Source organism: Athene noctua, chromosome 25 (assembly GCF_965140245.1).
Source record: "Athene noctua chromosome 25, bAthNoc1.hap1.1, whole genome shotgun sequence".
In the NCBI taxonomy this organism is placed as follows: domain Eukaryota; kingdom Metazoa; phylum Chordata; class Aves; order Strigiformes; family Strigidae; genus Athene; species Athene noctua.
In genome coordinates this window covers 7241994-7259995 of record NC_134061.1, presented here as the reverse complement: position 1 = coordinate 7259995, position 18002 = coordinate 7241994, and the positions used below count along the sequence as shown (strand labels likewise).

General features: G+C 54.4%; 1 pseudogene; it reads left to right on the top strand.

Annotated features, from left to right (window-relative positions):
- The first annotated feature begins 3561 nt into the window (after positions 1 to 3561).
- LOC141970319 (feather keratin Cos1-1/Cos1-3/Cos2-1-like) lies at positions 3562 to 4386 on the top strand (annotated as a pseudogene).
- The last annotated feature ends 13616 nt before the right edge of the window (positions 4387 to 18002 follow it).

Genomic DNA, 18002 nt, shown 5'->3' with positions numbered 1-18002 from the left:
TGACCGGCCGCCAGCTGGATTTAACTCCGTTCACCACAACTCTCTGGGCCCGGTCGTCCAGCCAGTTTTTTACGCAGCGAAGCGTGCGATTGTCCAAACCTCGAGCAGTCATTTTTGCCAGGAGAATGCTGTGGGAAATGGTGTCAAAAGCCTTGCTAAAGTCAAAGTAAATTACATCCACAGCCTTTCCCTTATCCAATAAGCAGGTTGATCTGTCATAGAAGGAGATCAGTTCTGTCAGGCAGGACCTGACTTTCATAATCCCGCTGACTGGACCTGAGCATCTGGTTGTCCCTCATGTGTTGCATGATGGTGTTTAGGATGAGCTGCTCCAGCAGCTTCCCAGGCACTGATGTCAAGCTGACAGGCCTGTAATTTCCTGGAACATCCTTCTGACCCTTCTTATAGATGGGCGTCACACTGGCCAATTTCCCATCAGTCGGGACCTCCCCGGTCAGCCAGGACTGCTGGGAAATGATAGAAAGTGGTCTGGCGAGCACCCAGCCAGCTCCTTCAGCACCCTCGGCTGTATCCCATCTGGTCCCATAGACTTGTGTGTGTCTGTGTGATGCAGCAGGTCACTGACTGTCTCCTGGATTGCGGGGGGGTCGTTCTCCCAGTCTCTGTCTTCTGGCTGTGGAGGCTGGATTTCATCAGTACAACTAACCTTGCTATTAAAGACTGAGGCAAAGAAGTCATTAAGGATCTCAGCCTTCTCCTCATCACTTGTTACCAGATTTCCTCCTGCATCTAGCAGGGATGGAGAATCTCCCTGGACTTTCTTTTGCTACTGATGTACTTATAGAAACTTTTCTTGTTATCCTTGATTGCAGAGGCCAAATTAATTTCCAGTTGGGCTTTAGTCCTCCTGATTTCCTCCCTGCATAGCCTCACAGCCTCTCTGTAATCACGGTGTGTGGCTAGCCCCTTCTTCCAAAGGCTGTAAACTCTCCTTTTCTCCCTGAGTTGCAGCCAAAGCTCCCTGTTCACCCATGATGGTCTTCTCTGGTGTCGGCTTCTCTTAGAGCACCTGGGGACCGCCTGCTCCTGAGCCATTAATGCTTCCTTCTTAAAGAGCGCCCAGCTCTTCTTCCTCCTTCCCAATTTAGCAAGGATTTGGAAAGACACTCTTGCCTCACCTTGCCAGGCACATTCCAACCCTGACCAGTGTCTTCACTCTTCCAAGAAGGTCATCTGGGGATAGAAGACAAAGCTGTGCAGTGCTGCTGCAGCCTCCTGCTCCCATGCCCACGGCCTAAACGAGGGCTTCCACATGAGGGAGAGGGAGTCTTTTCTGACTTGTGTGCCATGCTTTGCATCTCACTCTTAGACAATATCGGTAATTAAGGGCTTGTGATTGTGAGAGGTGAGAAACCAGGCCCATGAGAAATTAAGAAAAACAGCCTGAGAAAGCAAAATTTGAGGCTGATCAAAGAAATGCCTCAAACACTCAAACACAAAACTATGAGTCACAGACTGGATGGTGTGGAGTTAGAGGCTGATAAGGTTGCCCAAAAACCACAAGGTGCAGCTGGAGAGGGGAGCCCTGTGGGGACAGGACGGTTCTGCTCTGGGTCACCTGGCCAGATTTCAAGAGCCATCTGTCTGGTGAATGCCCTTTGCTTCATTATCCATGAAATGCAGATTAAAGTTAACACTCCCCAATATGCTAACGAAGGCTAACATGATCCTGCTAATTACACCATCCCATGAAACAACTTACTCCTCCCCGTACATGGGATATGTAGGTATGTGAGTTGAACTAGAGGATGGACACAAGGAAAGTGGGTGTAAATCAAGGGAGGGGTGGGTGGGGAAAGAAAGATGAGGGCCTGGAGAGTGCAGTGAAGCAAAGAAGATGGATGCAAGCGAAAAAGATGGCTGCCTCCTGGAACCCTTGCTGGTGGGAACAATGCAGAAACCCAGACCAGTGATCTGTATTCCCCCATTCCTTCTATCTCCCTCATTTGCTTTTTTCTTTAAGAAATGATATTGCATTGCTCGCCACAACTTGACATATACTTAGCCAACTATTGTGTGTTCAATTGGTACATTGTGGGTAGTTAACAAATGTTTGGACTTTGAAACTTGTTGTCCGCTCCACTGGGGATTTGCGAATCTGAGTCACGTATCTCCCTCTTCTGAGCAGGACGTGACAGTGAGTCAAATGGAACAAGGTCCCCTCAGGGGATATGTCCTTCCAGCCCTGTGGGACCAACTCAGATTCCAGCACATCCTTGTGTAGAGGCTCTTTCTGCTCAGACTCACTTACCAGCAGAATTCATAGACTCACAGAATCATAGAAGAGTTTGTTTTGGAAGGGAACTTGAAAGATCATCTAGTCCAAGCCTCCTGCCATGGGTGGGGACATCTCTCCCTAAGTCAGGTTGCTCAGAGCCCCATCTAACCTGACCTTGAACATTTCCAATGATGGGATGTCCTCCACTTCTAGATTCAACTTGTTCCAGTGTCTGAAAACCATAGGCAAAAAATGTTCTTCCTCATGACCAATCTAAATCTACCTTCTCTCAGTTTAAAGCCATTGCCCCTTTGTCAATACAGACCCTTCATAACATCTTTCCCTGTATCTTTCATAAGTCCCCCTTTAAGAATTGAAAGGTCTCTCCAGAGCTGTCTCCTTTCCAGGCTCAACAAACCCACCTCATTCAGGTTTCCTCATCATTATTGTGGCCTCCTCTGGACCTGCTCTGACAGACACTGCAGACTCTTGCCACAGTCACTGAAGAGACATCAGCTCACACACGGGAATTATCCCACCCCAAAGCAGATGTGCACGGCAAGCGGAACGACTCCTCTTTCTGGAAACACTGACCCTGCCCTTGACCCATGGTGGCCTCTGAACTCCCCAGACAGCAGAAGCTCACAGCAGGGCCAGCCTGCCTGGTCACATCTCCATGGCTTGCTTCATCATGTGATCAGGTGTGAACCCACAGTCTGTCCTGCCAGCGCCTACAAGCCACTCCATCCCACGCCTAAAGCCCACGTCCATGTCCACGGTACTCAGGGACAGACAGAGAGCAGGGAAGGGGTTTTGTGGGGTGAATGGGCTCAAGCTGGGCTCATTGCTCTCATCACCTGCATCTCCTGCTCTCACCAAGCACAGATAGGTCTTCTCTGAGCTACACAGAACCCTTGCAAATAGAGCTTGGAGAAGATGACTCTCTGCAGTCCAACACCTGTGTGCACAGTGTGTAATGCTCTCTCTGGCTGTCTTGAGTCTTCTCAGCCAGCTCTGAATGACTAGAGGTTTAGATTTGTGTGTGTCTGTGCATGTGCACATATTTTATGTCTGTGTTTGTTGTCTAAACCAGCTGCTTAGTCTACCTTGAGTGTCCTTTAATGGATTCCTTCAGGATGTGAGGTGAGTCCTCTGCTCCTGCTGACATGTCTTGCTCCGGAAATGCTTGGGCTTCTCATCCTGTCACGCAAGAGATGCTTTCACTGGGGTATTTAACTGGCATCAAGCAAGAAAAGAAAAGACAGTGATTCCAGAAGCCAAAACACAGCCCATAGCATTAGGTGGGATGTTTTGCATTCAGAATGAGCTTGTCAGATAATAACCACCTCTACAAGGGATGCCTCTGTCAGCCTGGGGCAGTAAAGGTCCAGCATAAAAGCCAGCAGAGCTCCTCGCTCTCCCGTCCACTTCTCTTGCCTCCTTCTCCTTGAGAACCAGGTGAGTCTGAGGTCCCTTCTCCCTCTCTGCTTTCTCACAAAGGAGGTCTCACTTCAGTGAACCTGTCAGCTGAGACCGGCTTTGTTCCATACCAGATCTTGGGGCTGCTTGTCATGGGAGAGGGGAGTGGGGAGAGGTTCAGCCTAGAGGGAGGCTGGGACTGTACTGAGGAGTACCCCCTTCTGTACTCATGGGTAGACAGTAGCCACATAGGAGCTGGTGGCTCTTTTTGGGCTCTGGCGTGATGAGGTCAAGAATCCCTCATACATCTCTGCACAGCCTCATACTGCAATGACAAGCTGCTCATCAGGCACCTCTGTGATTTTTTTCCTTCCTGACCTCTCTCCCAGGTGCAACTGACATCCCAAGACATGTCCTGCTGTGACCAGTGCCAGCCCTGTGACCCCTGCTGCCGGCCCTGCGGCCCGACCCCGCTGGCCAACAGCTGCAATGAGCCCTGTGTCAGGCAGTGCCAGGACTCCACCGTCGTCATCCAGCCCTCCCCCGTGGTGGTGACCCTGCCCGGCCCCATCCTCAGCTCCTTCCCACAGAACACCGTTGTGGGCTCCTCCACCTCCGCTGCCGTTGGCCGCATCCTCAGCTGTGACGGAGTGCCCATCAACTCTGGGGGCTTTGACCTCTCCTGCATTACCAGCCGCTACTGTGGCAGAAGGTGCCCCCCCTGCTAAAGCCACTGGTGACAGCCCGCACAAGGACCCCAGGAACCCAGAAGCTCGTGCTGGACTGAGGACAGAGCTCCTGGCCAGTGATTTCAGGGAGGCTGAGCATCCTTCCAAGGGAGGGCAGCTGTGCCTCTCTGGTAACATGGCCAAAGTCGAACTCCTCTGCCTTCTCTTCCCTCTCATCTCTTCCTTCTCTTCTCTTTTTCTGGCCTGTAAGACCCCCAAAGCCAATCTGGGCAATCTGCTGGCTCCTCTCCCCCCATGATGATGGATCCCTTCTGGGATCTCGACAAGGGCCGATGGGCACAGACATTTGGCAGCTGCTGGTGCTCTCCCTGCTCTGGCTGCCTCTTCTCCAAGTGAACTCATTTCCCTCTTTCAGAGTCATTAAAGCTTTCTGCATCCCAGCCTCTGTCTCCACATTATTCTTTTGTTGTTGGACATTGTATCGAGTTGTTGAGGAAGAAAGGCTTTGTCTGGACTTATGGGAGTCAGGTCACTGAGCAGGCAGATGTTTCATCATTCGGAGAGGAAGGGGAGGATGGGACACATGGCAGTTGGGCTCTCTCAGGAACTGTCTCTTGGAGATGAGGAAGACTTCCCTGGCTCCTTCACAGCCAGTTGCAATCATGCTCTGCCTTCTGGCATCTCTGCTCAGACACATATCCGTGGCCTCAGAGCATGTCCTGCAGAAATAGAACACCACTACTGCTATCCCCTAGAGAGGAGATGAATTCTGCTGGAGGCTCTGAGAATGGACTTTTTTTTGCCTTAGTGCTGGGAAAACAATCTCACTCAAAAGGTATCTGCAAAAGATGTAGGAGTGGGTATCTTGTGAGAAAAAACTTTTACAACAGCCCCAGAAATTCTCCTCCTCATCTACACATGTGTCAAGATAATGACGGGGCATGACCTCCATACAAGGGCAAAGATAGCAATGACAGGTCACCTCTACACCCTCCATCCGCCAAAGGGATCACTGCACAGACCAGCAGTTACACACTTCAAGGGGCTATAATGACCCTAAGGCTGATGTTGGAATCAGCCTGTCCAGCCCTCACACCAGAGCGCTCCTGTCACTCACACACCCCCGGCTCCCACCAGACAGGGCACCCCAAGGACAGCAGCCAGTGCCCAAGCCCCCATGGTCCATCGGTGCTGCCTGGCCTTCCCGCAGGCATGAGGCAGCTCTCCCCAAGGCCGGGTCTTCTCCTGGCAGGCCCATGAGGTCGGGCATGAGAAGGGCTCCAAGGACCAGCAGAGTGCACTGGGCAGAGCAGGTCCTCTGGATCCCAGCACATGGTGACGCAGCAACAGGAGAGTCCACAAGGTGGATCAGACTATTATCCACTATTGTAATAATCATGCAATTACAAGAAGGAGCATTGCACCGTGATGTTTTTTATGTCTTACATCTATCTTTGACCTCTGAGGGACACATCCTGCGGCAGGTTCTCTTAAGACACAGGCCTGCAGGAAAACCTGAAGCAGCAATGTGCAGCAGGGAATAACAGAAAGCAAAGAGCAGCAGCAAGGAACCATTGACCAAACAGCCACAACCTCCTGCATTGCCTGACCCCTCAGCAGAGTTAATGGGCAGAAGAATCATGTGACCTGTGGTGAAAACAAGAGGACCTGAGACTCTGTCACCACATTTGCCTTCTTCTCAAACCACTGACACTGTCCCCTCCTGGAAGAAGATTTTGACCTGCAGATCCCTGGGTGCCCAGGGGAAGCAGAGGTGCCAGGAGAGAGCTGAGGGCCCCTTCCCCCAAGCTCAGCCTTGCACACACACAGCCCCTCCCTCCCCTGGGTTCTTGCCCAGCCAAGGAACCTCCCTGCACCAGGGTGTCTTGCAGAGCACAGAGGTACAAGGCGCTGTCAGAGACCTCGACTTCCTCCAGCTGCAGGACGCTGTATTTCCCTGTGGTGTTCAGCAACGTGGTGAGACGGCCGCTCTGCCTGGGGCCAGCTGCTGCCTGATACGAGAGCAGCTGGGGAGCTTGGCCTTTCCTCTGCTGGTACCAGAGCAAGGCATTAAAGGCAGAGACCTGGTATGTGCAGTTGGTCTGGAAGGTGTCTCTGTGCTTCACTGTGACTTGTCCTTCTTGCTGGGTGACTGTGATCTGCCCCATGGTGCCTGGAAGAAATGGAAGGTCAGCAGCTCTACAGGGAAGGGTTCTGGCAAGAAAACAAGGAGTGGATGCAAAATCCTGGAGGAGAAGTTTCCCTCTCCCTTGCTCTGCAAGAACATCATAAGGCCTGGGCACAGCAATGTGGAGACTAGTTTTGGGCAGGAGGTTGGTGCTGTCATACCACTGTAGACCCCCAGGAGAGCTGTGCTGTGCCCATCCTCCTTCTCCCTGGTCTCTGACTTCTGAGAGAAACACAGAACAGCCTGTCATGCCTCAATTTATGTTCTCTGACCAGCACATCTCCAGCACTTTGAGGGGTCCAAGAAGATATTGTAAAAGATTCCTCCTGCTTCCCCATCCCTGTCATTGTTGAGGGCTCCTAGCTCCCTGAGTACATGCAGTGCTGAGCCCAGTGTTGGAAAGAGAGAACCCTGGTTGTGTTGCCAACCAGCAGGAATCTGGAGGCCATGGCAGGTGTGTGCCAGCCAAGAGGCAGAATGGGACACCCCACTGATGTCAGTGGCTTGAGGGCTTTAAAGCCCTGGTAGCAGCATTGACACTTTCTGCTAATTAGTGGTGGAAGGGTGAAATCTTGGAGTTCAGAGAGAGCTGAGAATGACAGCAGGTGTAAAATAAGAGAGACAGAGAGAGAGAGAGATGGATTGAAGGAGACATAAAACCAGAAAAAGGGGTCTCATCTATCTCTTCTCCCAATTGTCTTCTTGTTTCAAACAGTAAGAGCATCTGGAGCCAGCATTTCCTAACGTTTTCCTATTGTGCAAAAGTAGCTCCCCACATCATCCTGATGAGGTTTGCGAAGGTTTCCGTGGGGGAAGTAGAACTATTTGTTGACAGAAAGCCCGGACTTACGCAGCAGTTGCCCCAGGAAGGCCGTGAGGATGAGATATCCGAGGTGCATGTCGAGACCAACCTGCCCATTTGCTGAGTGAGAGAGTCAGAAAAGCACCTCCCAGCCCCGAGATAACAGAGCTGCCGGAAACGGCTCTGTTGGGGGAGAAAAGGAAGAAGTGGGGAGGGAAACGACCTGTTCTCCCTGTGCCTGAAATGCTCCTTCTGGGTTTCTCCCTCCTCCAGCAGCAACACCTGTGGCTCCCTCAGCCAAGGGCCTTCTCAGCATCTCCACAGTGAGGGGCCCTGGGGGCTCTGGGGGCTCCAGCTTTGGAAAGGGGCTGTTTCCGGACACTGGAGTCCTCACCCCCCCAGCTAGAATCACCTGCTCTTCTGCACAGCCCCTGCCGGGCCATCTGGGAGGTCAGGCGTTTCTTCCACAATGAGGTTTCACACCTTCCCCTGGTGTCCGCAGCTCTCTGGGGATGTTGCTATTTCTGCTGAGAACAGAAGCCTCCTCCAGTTCTGTCACTTCTCCCCTGTCCTTCATCAGCTTCCGGGGAGCAATATTTTTCCCTAAATCTGCATAAATAGGAGATGAACCCTGCTGTGCAGCACCCAGGGGTTCCGCCTGTGTCTTGTTCTGGTGGGGGCACCTATGGGGAGAGAGAGGAACCTGGCTCCAGCGAGGCTGCTGGATGCCACAAACCCAGAGGTGACCAGGGGAACTAATCCGTAGGGGAATGGGTAAGGGGTCCGCAGGGAACAGCACGCGGGATCAGTGCGTCACCCAGACACATACCCAGGGAGCACATCGGGCACCCACTGAGGTGCTGCACTGTGAGGGGTGGGGATGGGGCAGCCCTGCACCCCAGAGCTGGAAGGGCACGGGATGGGCTGGGGGATGGGTAGGTGGATACCCCTACTGCCACCCCCTTCCCAGATCAGCTCCAGAGTGATCCCATGCACCAGTCACAGCAGAGGTAAAAAAGTCTGTTCATTTTGGTTGTCTCATAAAAAGCATAAAAAACCCTCCACAGTGTGGTCGGTAATGATCCAGGTAACTACAATGGTAATAATAGGAATATTCTCGTGGAAGTTTTGCACATCATTATGGCATGAAAGGAGGTTTCTAGAACCGTGAACTGTTCTGTGGCTGGCAAAGCCTTTCCCAGGTGGAAGAGCAGGCTAGAGCTCACCCTGCAAGGGGCTACAGGATGGATCTGCCTTCCTAAGAGTCACAGCAGACATCTACAGCAGCATTAGGACTTTGGCATTTCAAATGAGAGCAGAAATTGAGCCAGAGTCCTCAGCCTGCAGCCATTCTCACTGAGCTCAGGGTCACATCCCCATGAATCTCTCCTTCCTTCATTCCCGTTTCTTTCCTCTCCCCTGCCCTTACACATTGTCTGGCTTGGCTGCACCTGGGTCCATCAGTGTCTGCCCTGAGGCTTCTCCCAGCACCATTCTAGGATGTAGGTCTCAGACACCTGAAGAATGACACTCCCAACATGGAAGACCGTGACTGTCCCTCTCAAACTCTCCATTTAGTGGGAACTTTCACCCTCTGTTTGAAGAAAACAAAACCCCATGAACCACAGAATCCATTTTCCTGCAAGCAGTGGCCCATAGTAACCACAAGACAATCGTTCATGAAGAAGTTAGGCACCTGCATTTCCAAATTTCTAGCAGGCTTTTCCCCTGTTCCAGACTGGTTTTCCTGCCCTTTTCATTATCAGTGTGCTCAAGAAAAGTTTGACTCCACCTGGCCCTGCATCCTCCAGGCAAGTGTTAGAAGCATCAGAAAGCTCTCTCTTAAGCTTCTCTTTGGAAGGCTGAAGAAGGCCAGTTCTCTCAGCATCCCCCCATGTCTCGTGTTACTTAACCAACAAATTGGTACATTTGGAAGGGACCTCTGGAGGTCACCAGGTACAAGCCCACCTCAGGAAGAGGCACCTAGAGCTGGTTGCAAAGGACCATGTCCAGAGGGATTTGGAAGACCTCCAAGGATGGAGACTGCTCCACCTCTCTGGGCATCCTGTGCCAGTGCTCCCTCACCATCACAGTGAAAAAGGGTTCCCTGGTGTTCAGAGAGAGCCTCCTGTGTTTCACTTGGTGCCCAGCGCCTCTTGTCCTGTCACAGGGCACCACGCAGAAGAGCCTGGCTCTGCCTTCTTCACACCCTCCCTCCCGATATTTGCACACAGTGATGAGAGCTCCCCGGAGACTTCTCTGTGCTGACCAGTCCCAGCTCTCTCAGCTGGGATCTCCATACGAGACTTGCTCCAGGCTCTTCATCATGGAAGAGGCCCCTTGTTGCTCTGTCTCCAGTATGACTGAGACATACGGTTCCCAGTGAAAACACACACACTTACACCCTCTGGAGTCACTGCTTATACATCAGTCCCGCCAGGTGCTGGCACAAAGAGCAAAAGGCCCCGTGACCCTTCTCCAGTGGCTGGCACCAAGGTCTACAAGCCCTGTAGCCACTGCCTGTTCGCCCAGTTAGTGGCACCCAGCTCTCTCTTGCACACCAGTCTCTCCAGTTACTGGCACTCAGACCTTGCAGCACTCACACACGGGAAAGGGAGTGAAGCTACACAGAAGGGGGCTTAAGGAAGGATTTAATAAGGAATCGGGGGGGACTGTGGTGATCAGGCACAGGGCTCATCCCGGCAAGTGCACTGACCAGCCCCTGCTTAGGGGCAGGGAGCTCCTTTTATCCTTCCTCCCCTCTGTTGCCTCGTCACCAAACAGGATAAAAGAACGTATCGACACCAATGTGATGTATTGTCCTGGTTCAGCTAGGATAGGGTTAAGTTTCCCCAGCAGAGAGAGAGGCGGAAGGGATCTCCAGCGGGTTATTCATACCATGCTGACCTCGGGTCCAGGCGGGAACTTTTTCCTTGGTGGCTTTTGGTGGCGGGAGCACACGTCGGGTTTGTTCCTGGACCATTGCGGTATTTCTCTGTATATCTTCGGTCTTGTTCACTGTTATTGCTGTTTATTGTTGTTATCATTGCTACTGCAGTTGTTCAGATTGTTTATCACACTGTTGGATTAAATCTCTTCTTATTTTAACCCGGGGTTTGTGCCTCACTTCCAGCCCGACCGGCTGAGGGGGGGGCGAGGGGCAACAGCAACGTGCTCTCCGGTCCCGGCAGGGCTTAAACCAGCACATGTAGGTAAGCAGACACTCCTTTATTAATGGCCGGGTGCACAGGGGAGTCGTCTCACCCCCAACAAACACCTCGCACCTGTAACATGCTGATTATATAGGATACAGTAACTCACAACGAACAAGTTCTCGTACATACACATAAATATTCCCGTAACTCATTTTCTTATTCCCACCTTTTTCCACTCCTGAAATGAGTCGGGGGACTGCTTTTACAACCACCGTGGACTACTGACTCGAAAGATGTCACGTCCCGCTCCGACGAGGGGGACAAGTGACTCAGATTTGCAAATCCCCAATTGGAGCGGACAACAAGTCTCCAAGTTCAAGCGTTTATTAACTACCTACAATGCACTAATTGAACACATGATAATTGGCCAAGTACAGAGCAAGTTGTGGCGAGCAATATAATATGCTTTGCATTTCTTAATAGAAAAAGGAAAAGAGGGAGATAGAGGGAATGGGGGGATACAGATCACAGGTCTGGGTTCCTGCGCTGATCCCACCGGCGAGGGTTCCAGGAGGCGGCCGTCTACTTCGCTGGCATTCGTCTTCTTCGCTTCACTGCTTTCTCCAGACGGTCGGGGGGGCAGGGAGAGGGGCAGAGAGAGAGAGAGAGCCCTTTCTTCCCCCCTTTGATTTATACCCATTTTCCTTGGGTCCGTCCCCTAGGTCGACCCACACAGCTACGTAACCCATGTACAGGGAGGGGTAAGGTGTTTCATGGGATGATGTCATTAGCATGATCATGACAGCCCTCGTTAGCATATTGAGGGGTGTCAACTTTAATATGCATTTTGTGGATAATGAAGCAAAGTTCATTCACTGGACACATGGCCCTTGAAATTTGCCCAGGTGCCCCAGGGCAGAGCCGTCCTGTCTCCACAGGGCTCTCTCCCCCAGCTACATCGGGCAGCGTTATCAGCTTGGGCCTCCACAGCATGCACCCTGTGACTCAGAGTTTTGTCTTGCGAGTGTTTGAGGCATTTCTTCAATCAGCCTCAACTTTTGCTTTCCCAGGTTGTTTGTCTTAGTTTCTCACAGGCCTGGTTTCTCGTCTCTCACAAAAGAAACACCCTCCAGTGTCCTTGTCTCCAGGCATTTGGCTCACATTACAACTTTGACATCTTTCGAGGCCCTTACACAACGTATCTTCTGGAAAACTTGATGTATCCTTTCAGAACACCTGCACTACAGGGCAATAAATTGTCCTTATTGATCAGCCTAACAACAGTACCCGGTCATGAATCTTATTCTGTAATAGAAACCTGGTTAATGATTATTACCCGCCTGCGTGGCCTTAGCCTGGGACTTTACAAAGGGCTTTGTAGCAGCATGACTGCTTGCACGATCACTCTAAAACAATCTTTATTTAAATCAAATTCACCAAAACTCATTAACATCAGATCAAATTAGCATCAAATCAATAACAGCCTCCCCTTACTCCTCCCCAGTCCCCTCTTGCCCACCACCTTTGACCCTTCCCCTAAGCATTCCTTCAGAACTCTTGTCTAGTCCTGCAGGACCCCCCTGAAACACCCCAAACCCTCAGGTTCCTCTCCTCACTTCTTGTCACTTACAAAGCTCAGCCTCAAGCACTTCAAAGCTTCCCCTGCAGTTCCCTGATGGCCCATCAATTAGAGGCTGCAGAGCTCTGGTCTCCCTCCTTGTCTCCCTCCTCACTTCCTGAGGGACTGCTGTCATTGTGTGCCTTGATTATCACTTTCCCTTTGACTTGTTCTTCCCTTTGAAAGGGAAATGGCCTTGATCAGACAGCCCCAGTGATATGGAGGCTTTCACTTTCCACGGGTCTTTAAGTGACCTCTGGGGAAGTTCCTCGGGGGAGTGAATTCCTCAAGATGCTGAAAGGCCCCTGTCCGCAGAGAAAACCGGGTCACTTGAGTCATGGCTCTGGGGGGAAACCCCAAGCTGAGCTCAGTCTTTGAAGTGTGTCCCTGCAGCACCTGCAGCAGCACTAAGCCATGGCATTCACTTTCCAGGACACCCGTGATGGGGCAAACGTGAAGGAAAAGGGAAAGGCTGGCCAAAGGAGCCATCAGTTTCAGAGACAAGGCATAGAAAAGACTCAGGTCATGTGAAATGTTATTCTGGAATGAATTACTTTGCACCCCCATGTTCCATCATATTTATTGTTTGCTCTCCCAGATATCCTGTTTCCTGCAAGACCCTGAACCCTCTCTCACAGCAATCTGGGAACATCCCAGCATGAGGACAGACCTGAATTCCACCTCCAGGTGGGATCCAAATCTTATCATCCTTAGCCCGTCCAGGTGGAAAGGGGACTTCTCATATCTCTTCCAGTACCTCGCAGAGACACTTGTCTACAGGTGCCTCACTCGCTTTGCCTCCTCCTCTTTCCCTCTGGCCCATCTCTCCCTCGAACACATCAGCCACCCACTGCAGAGCAGGTTTTTATCTTAAGGCAACTTCATCAGGCCAGCTTCCTCTCTGGTGTGCCAGCCTCAGCATCTGCAGGCGCAGGGCATCTGGCTCACCCCAGACACAGCCCTTTGCTGCCGTGGGAGCATGTCAGGGCAGCACCTCTCCCCGTGCTGAGCTGGAACTGGTCCCACACCTCCACAGCTGCCCTACAGCGATCACCAGGGACGGGCTGGGTCTTGTCTGACTCTGAGATGGCTTTGCCTTGTAAAGTGGGGAAGCCCTGCAGCTGCAGCAATAGGGATGGTCTCTAGCACATGCGAGAGTGAGTGTCTGCCAGTGTGTGTGTGAACAAGTGCCTGTCTGTGTGTGTCTGTGCGTGCGTTTGTGTACGCGGGAGCTTTTGCAGGTGAGCAAGTAAGTGTGTGTGGTGTCAGTGTGCAGGTGTGTGTATGTGTGTGGGCATCTGTGTGTGCAGGCGAGCACGTATCTATCTCTGTACACGAGCTTGTACGTCTATCTACATGTAAGTGTGCAAGTGCGCTTGAGCACGTCAACACTGATGTGATGACAAGTCTTGGGACTGTGTGTGTGTGTGTGTGTGTGCGTGTGCAGGGGTTCCTGTGCAACTGGCTGTGCATGCACATGTGTTTCATGTGTGCTGACATGTGATGGCATCACGCAATGATAGAATATCTGGAGTCGGTAGGGGCCCATAAGGATCATCGAGTGCAACTCCCTGCTCTTTGCAGGACTGCCTAAAGCTAAACCATATCACCGAGAGCATTGTCCAGAGGCTCCTTGCACTCTGACACGTTTGGTGCCGTGACCGCTTGCGTGGGGAGCCTGTTCCAGTGACCAGCCACCCTCTCAGTGAAGAACCTTTTCCTAACGTTCAGGCTGAACTTCCCTGATGCAGCTTCATTCCATTTCCTTGACCTTTTCCTCTCCATTCCATCGCCTATCACTGGTCACCAGAAAGAGATCAGCACCTCCCCTGCTGCTGCCCGCCTTGAGGAAGGTGCGGACTGTGATGAGGTCACCCCTCAGCCTTCTCTTCTCCAAGCTGAACCATCCAAGTGACCTCAGCCACTCCTCATAATTCTTGCCCGCAAGACCTTTCACCATCTTGGTCACCCTCTTCTGGACACTCTAAGAGTTTGATGTCCTTCTTATGCCGAGGCTCCCAAACCTGCACACGGGACGTGAGGTGGGGCCGCACCAGTGCAGAGTGGGACAATCACCTCCCTCGACCGGCTCGCTGTGCTCTGCGTGATGCACCCCAGGACACCGTTGGCCCTTTAGGCTGCCAGGTCACACTGTTGACTCACAGTCAACTTGCCATCAACCCAAAGCCCCACATCTCTTTCCGTGGGGCTGCTCTCCATCCTCTCATCCCCCAGTTTGTACATATAAGCAGGATTACCCTATCGCAGGTGGAGAATCCGGCACTTGCGCTTTTTACATTTTGTGAGGTTGGAGACTGCCCAGCTCTCCAGTCTATCCAGCTCTCTCTGCAAGGCCTCTCTACTCTCCCGGCAGTCCACAGCTCCTCCACGTACATTATCATCAGCAAACTTGCTTAAAGTACATTTGATTCCTGCATCCAGATCCTAAAATGGAGCCCTTGTGAACCCTGGAACACGGACTAACTGTTGCTGCAGAGCGGCGAAGGGAATCGTTGTGGGTAATTTCTGCTGTTGTAACTGTGGCAAAGGGATGAGAGATGAAGTGTCTGTACATTGTCTGCCTTTGTTGGCGCTGTGATGGTGTTATTTTGATTTTGGTGTGAGGAATTCTTTTTCTTGATGTAAGTGAAGTTTGTGAACATTGTAGATTGGGTGATGAATGTATGTAGTAGTGATAATTCTAAAATATGTGACTCGCAGAGCAGAGGGGGTGAATACATCGGGTTTCTAGAGCAAAGTTTTGGTCGCAGGGGAGCTGCAGGGGTGGCTTCTGTGAGCAGATGCCAGAAGCTGCCTCCCCTGTCAGGCAGAGCCATTCCCAGCTGTTTCTAGGACTGACCGGCCACTGACCAAAGCTGAGCCAACCAGTGATGCTGGTAGCACCTCTCTGATATTGAAGGAAAGAAGGGAAAATACTGTTGTACAAGAGATGCTGGAAGAGAGGAGTGAGAAAACGTGAGAGAAACAACCGTGCAGACACCAAGGTCAGTGAGGAAAGAGGGGGAGGAGGTGCTCCGGGTGTCACAGCCGAGATTCCCCTGCAGCCCGTGGTGAAGACCATGGTGACACAGGTTGTCCCCGTGCAGCCCATGGAGGTCCATGGTGGAGCAGATATCCACCCTGCAGCCCGTGGAGGACCCCAGCCACAGCAGGTGGATGTGCCCTGAAGGAAGCTGTGCCCACGGGAGAGCCCGCACCGGAGCAGGCTCCTGGCAGGACCTGTGGCCCCGTGGAGAGGAGCCCACGCTGGAGCAGGGGAAGAGTGTGAGGAGGAAAAAGCAGCAGGGAAAGTGTGATGAACTTAGGACAACTCCCATTCCCCTGTGAGTTTTTCACTGAGCACTTTGCATACGGTGACATAATGTTCAAAGGACGTGGCCGAGGGGATCAGGAACGGACCCAGGAAGAAGTGGGAAAATGAAAGCAGGAAACACAAATGGTCGTTCTGCTGACAAGGAATGTCTCCAGCATCTAGGGGACAGTGGTGGGGGCACAGCAGATCTCCAAGTAGGAAAGCCGGCCAAGGAGGAAACACATCGGCATCCTCAGGGGCTGCTCACTCCCCACAGGGACAAGGATGAGGCTCTTCCCACTGAGATGAGGAGAAAAAAGGAGAAGACAAAGACAAGCAGGGCCAGGTGTCCCTTAGAGCCCGGCCCGAGGACGCCCCGTCGGGCAGCACAGCCTGAGCCCGTGGGGAGGCAGCAAGAGAGCCTGGGGGAAAGGCCGCCCTGCCCTGCCTGCCTCGGCCAGCCCGGCTCCCTCTCCCCGGGCAGCGCTGCCCGAGCGCGGCTCTTCGGTGCCCTCAGGAGCACAGACCCGCCGCGGCCGTCAATGAGAAGAGGTGCTGAGGCCAGGCCTTGGCTCCGGGGGGGGCCGGTGGTGCCGGTGGCGGTGGCGGGGCCGGGCGGGCGGGGGAAGCGGCCCGGGGCCCGGGGCCGGGCGGGGCCGGGCGGGGCGAGGCGGCCCCGGCGGGCGGAGCGGCAGCGCCCCCTGGCGGGCCCGCCCGGGGCTGTCCCCCCGCCCCCGCCGGCCCCGCCCGGCCCCGCCCGCGGCGGTTCGTGCCCGGCCGCAGCCCCGGCTCCTCTCCCCGTGTCTCCCAGCGCGCAGTAATACACCGCCGCGTCCCCGCGCCGGGGCCGGGCGAGCCACAGGGCGCTGGACCGGCGGTCTGCCGCCACCGACAGCCGCCCCGGCGGGGCCTGCAGCTCCTTGGAGCCTTTCAGAGCGAGCGCCAGGAATGCGGGGGCTCGGCCCGGGAGCTGACGGTACCAGTAGATGAGTTCATTGGTCTGGATGTTGGGGTGGGAGCAGCTGATGGCGACGCCGGTGCCCTCGCTGGTCTCTGCCGACGGCTCCTGCTGCACCTGGGCTCTGCCCGCAGCCACTGCCGAGGAGAAAAGAAGAATCACTTTGCTTCAGCTGAACGTGTCGTGCAGCGGGAGAGGGGAGAAGGGGACACTTCACAGATGGTGGGGGTGTGATCTGAGAACACAGGATGGAGAGACAGTTTCTCGGAGAGTGGTGGTTTGGGGACAGGAATGTATGAGGGAGGTTTGGAAGGACAGTCCGAGTGAGGAAGAGGAGAAGGGGCTGAGGAACAGAGATTGGCTGGGAGAGAAGGAGAGATGCATGCATGCATGCATGGATGGATGGATGGAGAAGCGGAGTAAGAAAATAGAGAGGGAACCTGGGAGGGAATGATCTCATTGGGGGCAGAAGGGAGGACAGAGAAGGGAATATTGTTTAAAAAGGCCGAGCCTCGGTCCCCGCAGCCCTGTCCCGCCCCGCGCCGTCGCCAGCCCCGCGCACCCAGGAGCACCGCGGCCAGCCCCGCCAGCCCTGCGCCCCGGCCCCGCCGCATCCCGCCGCTCCGCCGCCCGCGCCTCGCTGCCCCCCGCCAGCCCCGGCTCTCTGCTCCGGCCGCGGCGCCTCCTCTCCGCCGCCTCCGCTCCTCTCCGCCGCCGCCAGCTCCGCCCCGGGGCTGAGCCCTGCGCCCGCGGCGGGGCGGCAGCGGGGCGGGGAGCGCGGCGCTGCCGAGCCCGGGTCCCCCCGCAGTGGCCGGCGCAGACGGGGCCGGGACGAGCCGCCGCCGCGGGGACACCCGGCGCTGCCCCAGCTCCTGAATCCCGGTGACGGGCGCTGCTGCTGCTGCTGCGCGGGGACGAGGCACCCCAGAACCACTCCGAGCCCGCCCCGGGGGCCCCTCGGACTGGTGCTGCCCTCGGAGCCTCTCTCGCCGGCCGAGGGCCCCGTGAAAGGCCGGCAGCGGCCCCGGGAACAGCGGCGGGGAGCGCGGAGCCAGCAGGAGGCGGCGCCGCGGCAGAGACCGGCCGGAGCGGAGCTGCCCGCAGCGACACGGGCTGTGCGGGAGTGCGGGCAGAGGCGGCACCGGCACCGCCACCTCGGCCGCGGGGATGCCGGGGCCCTGGAAGGAGCCCAAGGCAATGGGGAGCGGCACGGCAACAGGGCGTGGTGGGAAGCTTTGCAAGTTCCAGTGGGAAAATCGGGCGCTTCAGAGCCGATCCGCGAGGAAAGGGCACGCGGGTCTGCTGCTGGGTGCTCTCCTCCATCGGGGCAAAAGGCAAAGGGAGATTTCAGGTGAAGTCTCCAGGCCCCGCCATGCACGTGTCGACTGCCGGGCAAGATGCAGGAAGAACCAAGGGCTGGCGGGCACTTCTCGGGGCAAGGAGGGCAGGCAGGGGGGAGGTTGTGCAAGCAGGGGAGGTGCAACAAGCACAGCGGGAGAAGCTGAACGCCTAAGAGGAGACATCAGTGCTGCTGGCGGGGATGTGGTCTGGGAGAGAAACAGCCCCTTTCTGGAGCCAGACGGATTCTTCCTCCCTGCAAACACAAGGACAAACGCAGCCC